This window comes from Pyrus communis, chromosome 6 (genome assembly GCF_963583255.1).
Source record: "Pyrus communis chromosome 6, drPyrComm1.1, whole genome shotgun sequence".
NCBI classification, from domain to species: domain Eukaryota; kingdom Viridiplantae; phylum Streptophyta; class Magnoliopsida; order Rosales; family Rosaceae; genus Pyrus; species Pyrus communis.
Window position 1 is genome coordinate 15,973,336 of NC_084808.1, and position 9,874 is coordinate 15,983,209.

The 9,874-nt window shown below is 34.9% G+C and overlaps 2 pseudogenes; both read right to left on the minus strand.

Moving 5' to 3' along the window:
* Window positions 1–1,414: 1,414 nt before the first annotated feature.
* LOC137736124 (serine/threonine-protein kinase BLUS1-like) lies at window positions 1,415–2,724 on the minus strand (annotated as a pseudogene).
* Window positions 2,725–3,410: 686 nt separating this feature from the next.
* Window positions 3,411–8,669, minus strand: LOC137736621 (cellulose synthase-like protein G2; annotated as a pseudogene).
* Between the last annotated feature and the right edge of the window lie 1,205 nt (window positions 8,670–9,874).

A 9,874-nucleotide genomic window follows, 5' to 3' on the forward strand; every position in this document is an offset into this window, starting at 1 on the left:
TATTGATCACAGCAGCAGGTTAAGTATTTTTACAAGAACATAATCTTCTAATTAAACTCTAAAGTCCAACCCTAGTTGGTTTACATAATTATATCCAAGAAAATCTAGAGTTGGAGTTCTATTTGGTGAGCTATTCCTTGTGCTTCAAGTAATAGTAATACCTGGTTTTAATTGCCAAGGCGATAAGGGAGTTTTGTAAAGGAAGTAATCCTATGGGCTTTAATATTCTAGTTATAAGCTAATTAGGGCTTCTTTAATGCATTAGTGGGTAGGACTCTAGAAGCATTGAGCACTATACAAGGTTTAGGTCTTGGGCTTTGATTAATATTCTAGTTATAGGCTCACTAGAGTTTCTTAAATCCAGTAGTGGGTATGAATCTAGAAGCATTGAGCACTATGTAAGGTTTAGGTTATGTGCACACTTCAATCACAATTGTTAATTGTCAGTTATAACCACCAATAAAATTTTGACATATGACACATAATAATTCAAAAATATATAGCATAATGAGAAAACATAAAAAACCAAATGTTTACATAACGGACTATCTCACATTGTCATTACACATTATTTTGCTTTCACATGTCATTACACTGTTGGTTATAATTGATAAGTAAGAATTGCTGAAGGAAAGACTAATTTTCCTTTGAATTTGACGAAATAGTGGATGGAATCTACCGACAAGGGGTCAATTGGCTTATTTCAAATAGTTCAGGGAGTTAATTTACCAAAAAAATAATAGCTCAGGGAGTCAATTTCAACTAGAGTAATAGTTCAAGGGTTCAAATGATAGTTAACCCTTTCATAAATCTAGGGGTATTCAATTAGGATTTTAAGTGATTCTTTGAAATTCAAAGTGTATTCAATCAGAATTTTAATATAGTTAACTAAAATCCTTAGAAATCCGATTGTATTCAATTAAAATTTTAAAAAAGTTAATAACATTCAAGATGTAATCAATCATGAATTGATTTTAAATAAGCTTACACATATTATTGATATTGTTAAAGAAAACATTCTTGAGCTTAAAGCAATGTCTAATCCATATAGAAAAAGAACAACAATTCTCATGTAATCCTTCGCCAAATGTATAGTAGCTTTGTATAGCTAGCAATACAGGATACATGAATTAATTTGTACTACAACCAACTCAAAAGCTATGCAAAAAGTTCACTAATTTTTCAAAAGCAAACTCTTTTTGTAAATGCAATTGCAAAATGCATGCCTTGGAAATCTTAATCAGTAGTAGTACCACCAACACTTGTAGCATTTTTGTTTTCAGCTGAAATTTGAATCCTGACAAACTGTAATTCCATTTCTAACCGGAAATTCTTTTCCTTCTCGTTGTCAAGCGTCCTCGGCCTCTCAATCTCCTGCCTCATTTGCTCATCTCTACTCATCTCTCAACCTACTTCATGCGCTCCTCTCAACACCCTGATCAGATTCATCACATTCTGCCTCTGCTCTTCCAAGCTCCTTATCAATGCCATCAGTCCCACCACCATTGTTTCCCTTTCAAGTCCTCCAATTCGACCCACATTACCACTAAGTACTGGTTTGGTACTAAGGTGCTTTTATACAAAGTGGATATCAAAAAAAAAATGAGCTCAAAAAGGTGTTTGGTAAACACTTAAAAACAACTTATTTTCACAGTTTTGGGTGAAAAAAAAAAGCTGAAAACGTGAAGCAGCAAAAATGAGCTTATTCTTACAGCACAGCAGAAGCAGTTTATTTTCAAAGCACAGCAATACCAAACCAGCCCTAAGGCTACCCAACATAGGTTTCATGTCAACACCTCTTATTCCTAGCTTACCGACATTACCAGTAGGGCCACCCAGCATGGCTTCATCACTTTCTACAGCCTCTTTGCCGTCGGCTTCTTCGACTGGTCTTGATTGAGGTAATAACCCACCAAGTCTTAAAAAACCTACGAGAACACTTGTTCTTGAAATCTTTGTTCTGGGTTTCGTAATCCAAAAACCAGAACCTCTTAGTTATCTTTAGAAGTAGAGACTTTGATGGCAGTAGGTTAGACAGGGAAGGGCTGCCGCTAGCCAATTCCAGCACCATGATCCCAAACGACCAGATATCCACTTTGTTTCCTTGTGCAAGTGTGTGACTTCAGGTGCCACCCAATACGGCGTTCCGGCAATGTTGGTTAGCCGAGTCAACAACCCTTCAGTTGAATTGGCTTCGTAGACTGAGGCAGAGACCCCGAAATCAGTGAGCTTGGCCGACCCATCTGGGTAGATCAAAATATTTTCGACCTTGATGTCACTATGAAGGTGGCCTTGATTGTGAAGATATGAAATGGCGTTTAACGTCTCTTTCAGCACGACAACAATGCAAGGTTTTGGTAATCTTCCCGGGAAAGAAGAGGAGATTATTGATTGTAGAGAGCCCACATACATGAACAGCATAACCATCCAAAGATGGCGGTAGACAGTGAAGGAGCAATGAGCGGAAAGAATATTGGGGCGGGAAAAAAGAGACAAAGTTGTAGCGTCACATCAAATGCTGTCAAAATCAGCCCAGGATTGATCGCAGTCGATGAACTTGATAGCCATGATGGCAGAGTTCATAGGGACGCAGACGGCCTTGGAGACAACAGCACTGACGCCGGATCCCATTTCGTCGAGGATTTGGTAGGAGGCGGGGTCCAACGGGAATTGGACCTTTTTGGGAAGTGGGTTTTCTTGGCTGGAAGAGGAAGAAGTTGTCATTGGATAAGAGAAAGATGAAATCTTAATGGATCGAAATGGGTTTTTGGGATTTCTGGGAAGTGGTTTTTGATGGAGAAGATGAGTGGGTTGTGAGGGTGAAAAAAAAGTAGGGTTTGAGCAGCAATCTTGTGAAAGGTTGATGGTGAGGCGATGAGGGTGGCTTTGGGACGATGCATATGAATGCCTACTGCTCTCTGTTTTATGGGGCTTTCCTATTCCAGTTGGGGTGGCATTATATATTTTGTTATTTAAACAAAATCTTGATTCTATTTTGAGGGTTTTTTTGGGAATTAGGATTGGGTGAAATAAAATCTTGATTTTATTTTTTGTCGTTTGATTGAATAAATCAACTAGAAGAGAGAGATATGATTAAACATGAGAGTAAAAGAAGCTAAAAAAGGTGTTTGTTTGTTATTTTTCTAAATTTATTTAACCATTAGGGTGATTTGGAAACATATTCTATTATTGATTAAATGAAAGGGCGATTTGGAAAAAGGACCTCCAGAACTAATGTGGACTTGGACTATGGAGATGCATGTTCTTACCTATTAATGTTGCTGCCAAAACCTATTGGGCTTAGTTTATGGTAAATTTGCTCTGATCACTAGTCAAAGACAATTTAATGGCGTTTCTTTCTTCGAAATTATGGCTCTATTCATGCGTTCTCATTACTTTGGGGGCTGAAGTAGAACTCTTAGCCAAGAGAAAAAAAGAGCATATCTTTTGGACACCCTACATTTACAATATCCCAATGATTAAGAAGTAACAAAAGCAAAGAGTGAAACAATAAAAACAGTTAGGAATCAGAAAAATGTATACACATATATAGGATATGGCCTTGCTACATGAATATCATAGAACCCAAAAAATAGACAGTGAGGGAAAATAGGGCAGATAGTAGGGTAACAGATAGTGGAATGCTTCCTTTGTCTTTCCTTATTAGCATTCCTTCAATAATAGGGTAGTTCATTACTATGACATAAAAGGCTATGAAGATTTGTATGAACATCTTGTCCAACTCCCCCACAAAGATCCCTCTAGCAATCCCCACAGCAAACGAAGCCATGTTCAAGATGACTAGGGCAACCATTGGAGCAAGAAATTGTAGTGATGTTTGGAAATCAAATACTCCCATATTGTAAAGCTTGAGTTGTTCAACGTCCCCGACTTTATTTGTTGGGAGAAAACTGGCTTCTCTCATACCAAGTTTCTTCATGAAAGCATCCACACTACCATATAAGTGACATGTGACTGACTTCATCATCCATATTCTCTGCTCATTTACCCAATGTTGAAATGTTGATCCTGTTGCGAGCACCTCGTATAAATGTTTTGAGAGCGATGATAGGAATACAAACGAAAATACGATAAAATACGTATTTGAAACCTACAAAGAACAAGAACATGATCGGCATGTGAATTACCTATAAGCACTCTAAAAAAGGGTAATGCTTTCTTATGTACTTACGTTTGTATAAAAGTACTCATATCGACAGACTATGAAATTGAATTTTGAACCATAAATTTTGTCCATAATCAACCATAATAAATGGTTTAGATTCATAATAATGCAAGTGAACATTTCCCTTGTTGCTATGAAAATTCTTAATCATATTTAAAGATATTTAACTATGTATAGTTATAATGAGAGGAAAACAAAATTTAATTACCTCGGGGTACAAAGGAATGCTATTGAGTAGACACACTTGAGGAATGACAGCAAAGCACCAGAGTGTCAAGAAATAGAAAATGGAGAAGAGAGCAATTTCTGCATAACACATGCTTTGAAGGAAAGTGTGGGTTTTGAAAGGGCCATATATAAGAGGACTGAACTTGGAGATAGCAACATCAACTAAGCCAGAAGACCATCTTGTCCCTTGGACCAAAAGCTCATCCAATTTGGTGACGCCACTACCCAAGAATTGTGGCCTTTTTGGATCACAAAACACTGAAATCCAACCTTTGCAATGCAAATGAAACCCTGTGAAGTAATCTTCCACCACTGAACCGTATAAGAAACCAACCTGCATGCCACAAATAAGAGTAAGATATCACCATTAGCATTAGAGGAATGCTAGGTTCAGTCACCTCCTGCGCAGGGTTATTATGATCTGTTAATACATTGCGCAGGGTTATTATTTTAATAAATTTATCTTTCAATTTTGGGGTGAAATGTAAGATTCCAATGGTTTAATTGTACTTGCCTCTTCACCCCATTTGGTGCCATCTTCATAGGCACAAGAGGCTAGTAGTGGGCTTTCATTTAGCTGTGCATTATTTCTCTCGATGAACATATGGTCAGGCTTGTTGATTTGGTGGAGGGATTTGACGAACTGATTGGATGGACCAAAACATTGTCTAAGTTTCATTGCATCCCCATCTGAAAGCATATTATGATATACAACAGAGAAAAATGTCCACGAATTAATTAACACATATATCTATAGTCGATCGATACATCATCCAACAGGTATTGCAGAAAATTTGGTCAATTAAAAAGTATATATATGTAATTGACAAGTTCATAAATTTGATATATATGATATGCTTATTATATATTAAACCTAGTTAAGGTGTTTTAATTAAGACAATTTATATACTTACCTTCACTAATGGAACTTCCACGTAACGACACCCTCTTGATGTAGTAGCCAGTACCACACACACAGGGCCCTCCAAGCCCATCATAACCTTGCCATTGCAACTATATATATACAAGTGATCAAGACCAACTAGTCAAAGATTACTCTATGATGTAAATAATACATTTACTTATCAATTAATTAATGTAAAGTTTGTCCTTGAGTTCTTACGTACCGTAAATATTGATCTCAACTGACTGTCATAAATATCGTTGGTATTGATATTGTGAAATTTATGAGGGAATTGAACAAATGCTAGAGAGGGTGATATCTTAGGGTCAAGATGGAAGCACATTGCTTGCCGAGCCGAACTTGCATCATTGCAGTACATGTCACAATCTAACCCTAATATGTAAGGTGAATTGCTTATAACTCCCGACACACGTAGCTGATCAAAACAATGTCAATGTTCGCTTGTCAAATCATGTAGCAGATAAGTATTATTTAATTAGACTGTTAATCTGAATCATTGATTAAACAATTTATTATTTTTTAACACACAACAATCAATTGACAGCTTACATAATGGTAATGGAGAGAATATAACTTATAATTGAATTACATAAAAAGATAAAGAGAGATGCATACATACAAGAACATTGAGCGCTCCAGCCTTGAAATGATGGGGATGAGAGAGTCTTTTCTCGCGAGAAACATAAACAAGGAGAGGCATATTTTTTTGCTTCATATGTTTGAATTGCATCATCACCTTCACTGGACGTTTCTTGTATTACCTGCCAAAATTCAAGATATGATTCTAGGATTATTTTGTATTATATAATTAGAGATTTGTCTTTCCTTGCAAAAGTTTTCTTTATTTTTTTTTTCTTTCTTTCTTTTTTTTTTTTTTTTTTTTTTTTTTTTTGTTTTGTTTGGATTCTTATAGCAAGCCGGGCTGATGGTGAAAAAATTAATGGTATAAATGGTGTGGAGACCACTTTTTTCCTATTTGTTGGATATATTGGCAAATTGGGAAATAAATGGGAAAGTAGGCATGTGAGTTGTGAGGCAAGGCTTACTCTATCAACATTCTAATTACATGTTAATATGTTATGAGATAATAATTTGACTGTCACAAATTAGAACATCAATGGGCAGAAGGACGTGTCAACCAAGGAGAGCGACCCGATCCAATAATATATGTAAGGGAAACTTTGGATGTGGTGCCTACCTATGAATATTCTTTGACTGAAACTTTGTTAGTTTTTAATTTTTGATCGAAATTCCTGAAATTAATGTGATAATTTATTTCTATGTATGTTACTATATTTTTTAAATTAAAAATTGAAATTTATAGTTGTTTATATTAATGAGATTTTAAATTAAAAACCATAATTTGTGTGATTAAAAATATTAAAATATAAATTATACTATTGTGTGTGTGTGTGTGTGTGTGTGTGTGTGTGTGTGTATTTAAGCATGGGTACTTTCATCAAAGTTAACCAAAAAAATTTTGTACCAAAACATGGGTACATTCTTCAAAGCACAAAAAAAAAAAAAAATTGAAAAAAGATATTGGACTTAATAACATTAGTAAATTTCTTCGATTAAACTTGATATGGATACATTCTCACATCAAAGAAAAAAGAATGTACCCATGTAAGTTTAAAAATAGATTATAAAAAAATTGAATAAATTTTATATATAAAAAAAAAGGGTACATTTTACATATAACAAATTGGTATATTTAAGAATGAGTACATTTTAAGATTAAAAATTTGAAAAAATTACATGAATGAGTACATATAAGATTAAAAAATTGAAAACATTTTTTAAAAAAGCTAATGGGTACAATCTTATTCTATTTTTTTATTTTTTTATTTTGGAAATGTTTTGTAGTTAGGAGTTTAATAAAGGTGTGAGTATTAAAATTCTAAATCAATTATTAATTTTTATTTTAAAAAATTATGTAACTGACATGTAATAAGGTTTCAGTCAATAAACATTAGTAACTAGGGATCAATTATTAATTTTTATTCTAAATCAATTATGAAAACTAATAAGGTTTCAGTCAATAAACATTAGTAACTAGGGATCAGATACTAATTTTTTCTATATTTAATGTCATGTAAAGAGAAATTTACACATGACATTGCATAGACCGGAATGCCATAGTGGCAGTAAACCCTGATAAGTTCTTTTTTACCACCAAGCTTGAAAGCTCATTGGTAATTTATTTTATAGGTCCAAATAATTTGTAAAACTAAAGTACTAATCAACAAAGAAAGTGATATGCAGGGTACAAAATAACAATACCTCAATGACTGCAGAGTGATCTCGACACATGTTGCTCCTGGCGTCCTCAATCCTAGCATTTTCTGTTACTCTTTTCTTAAACCCCTCGTATGCCTCCTGCAATCAAATCTTTACCATCAGCTTTGTTACTGAGAAATATCGTAATATTAATTGCGAAAAAAAAATCATCATGCACTCATTTCATGCTTTTTATCATTCTGACCATTTTCAGTATCTTCTCCAGAGTAGTGTTATATTTACCATCTATTTATATCATCTTTCTAATAAAGATAGGACCCACCAACACATGTGGATCTCATTTCTATTAGAAATATGGTACAATTGATGGTAAAAACAGATGGTAAGAATAACATTTTTGTTATAATTAACCTTAATATGCTCTTTCTCTTGTACGAACTCACTACCCCCGGAATCACCATCCTCATAGCCATCACCTCCTCCTCCTGCAGAGAAATAAGCCTCCGGAGCCGTACACTTGATCCCATACCTCCTACAAAACGGAAGCCACCACTTTGCAAACCTCCAAGCCTCTCTCATCCCATTCAAAGTCACGGCAGCACAGCCGTCATCAGATAGATACACATGAAGCTTCTCCGGTGGATAGTCCATTGCCATGGCTGATAACACCGTGTTCATAACCATCACGGTTGGCTCCTTCTCCGGATCCGCGGTGCAAATTAACACGTCAATTGCAGGAAGTTTGTCATTCTCCGGCAGCCTCTCTGGGAACACGGTTCGCGAAACAGTCCGCCAGCGAAATGATTGGCTGAGGAGCCATTCGAAGGCAAGGAGGATTTCCGAGGCAAAGACAAGAAGCCATGGTAGGGTTGTGGCTTTGGTATTGGAGTGTTGGAAGAAGAAGGAGGCTCTATAGTAAAACAAGAAGGCTAGAGCGATTGAGTGGACGAGGATATGTGTTCGGTTGATGAAGTTTGAAAGCTTGTGGACATGGCAAAGATGGAGAGGGAACTTTGGATTCTCCATAGCTTCTTATGTGGCAATTATTTGTGTTGCAGCACTCAAGCATGATAACAAGCAACACCCTCCAACTCCTTTTAAAGGACCAATAACACTGTCTACTAAATAATTTAATAAAATTATAAGAAAATTTTAAAAGTTTGTTTCTTTTTCTGGATATTGTAATTAGTATGCGTTTTGTGGCTGACTTGTGTGATTAATATAGGAATGAGGACGACTGGTTACTTTAATTATCTTTACTAATTAATAAAATATTCGTTGTCAACCAAAATCTTATGAAATTACCAGTTTGACCCTCTGAAAAAAAAAAAAAAAAAAAATTTCTCACACACTTTGTGTATACTCATATGCTAGTACCTAACCTTTGTTTTTAAACGGTTCTAGCAATAGAGTAAAATAATTTAAACATGTGAAGTTCCTGTACAAAACGTAATAAAAAATCGACCTTATATGGTTAATTAATGGTAAAACTCTTTAACTACATAAATTAATTAGTGATTCCTTTAACTTGTTGTCATGTGATATTTTTTTTATGTTGATAATTGTAGTTGACGTCTAAGAATTGGCTACAATATTTGTCATTAAATAATGTAAAGCAAATTTTGACTTAAAAGACTAGAAAAGATATCTTAAGAGCTCCTTATAGAATTCCTACTAAAAACAAATGGAGTAGTTGGCGGTACACATCAGTTCAAGTCAAAATTGTATTCGCAACCATGAAGCTTCCTGCAGGCTGCATGCAATTTTGAGTCCCAAGTATCAGATTAGTCTCCTGAAAGAACAAGTGGTGATATGAGTGGTGCCCAAGACTCCATCATCTCCTGGAAAACATCTTCATTTTTTAGCATGTTTTGTTTGTCTTGATTCGTTTAAATTTGGGTGTTTTTCAGTTGGATTCATAGGTTTCATTTAAGATATCATTTTTGGTTTATGAATGGTTTGCCAATGCAAAAGTTTCCATCTTTTCTTTGTTGGATTCATGGGGTTTTCTTAAGCTTTCAAGTTTTTAGTTTTTATCAAGAAATTTTGGGTTTCATTTATTTTTCAAACTAGACACTTTTTTGTTTAAGATTTTCTTTATACTTCAGTAAATGATTGCTTCTTTACCTATAAATTTTCAGTTTGTTCAAAACCTGCAGTGAAGCGCGGGCAATTTTTCTAGTGCATCTCGAAACGGGTAGGAAGAAATGATAGAAAATAAAATATAGCGGTAGCTAAAAGGATATCCTACTCGAGTCAGTGTTCAATTTAATCAATCAAAAGAGGTGAGGGTG